This window comes from Pteropus vampyrus, unplaced genomic scaffold (assembly GCF_000151845.1).
Source record: "Pteropus vampyrus isolate Shadow unplaced genomic scaffold, Pvam_2.0 Scaffold103, whole genome shotgun sequence".
In the NCBI taxonomy this organism is placed as follows: domain Eukaryota; kingdom Metazoa; phylum Chordata; class Mammalia; order Chiroptera; family Pteropodidae; genus Pteropus; species Pteropus vampyrus.
Window position 1 is genome coordinate 803,305 of NW_011888884.1, and position 637 is coordinate 803,941.

Consider the following 637-nt stretch of genomic DNA (forward strand, 5'->3'; position numbering starts at 1 on the left):
GCTCTTTCCCTCATCTAGGCTTAACTAATAAGCTCACCTCTGAACTTGGATAGAAGCCAGTGAGGGGATATAGGAAACAAGCATATTTTTCCCAATACTTGGGAGATGAGCACATTTTCCAGTGGAAACATGAGAACAGGCATATATGCCATTGAAGGAAATGGCTCCCAAATCCTTTTTTATCCCCAAGAACAGAGTTCCATCCCACACTTTCAAGGAATGGGCAGAATGGCATCTCCTCCAGCCAGAGTCCAAAATCACTTTTCTTATTCTCAGTGTGGCTTGAAATGAATTCCCACATGAGACGCATGGCCCTTTTCCCCTTCAACAGAAATCCACATCATACTGAGTCACTAGCTCTCAGGCATCTTCACGTGTCTTCTCACCAACTTCCGTTCCTAGGGTAAGGGTTGGCAAACCCCAAGGTCAAATCTGACCCTCTACCAGGTCATGTAAATAAAGTGCTACCGGAACACAGCTATGCCCATTTGTTTAAATATTGTCTATGGTCTACGGCCATGCTACTCTCAACAAGCCCGATCCCGTCTGATCTCGGAAGCTAAGCAGGGTCGGGCCTGGTTAGTACTTGGATGGGAGACCACCTAGGAAGACCAGGTGCTGTAGATGTAAAAAATAA

The 637-nt window shown here is 45.8% G+C and overlaps 1 non-coding gene across 1 annotated transcript; it reads left to right on the top strand.

Annotated features, from left to right (window-relative positions):
* The first annotated feature begins 508 nt into the window (after positions 1–508).
* Positions 509–627, top strand: LOC111742912. The gene has a single exon (XR_002781529.1). It is a non-coding gene; the product is annotated as a 5S ribosomal RNA (ribosomal RNA).
* The last annotated feature ends 10 nt before the right edge of the window (positions 628–637 follow it).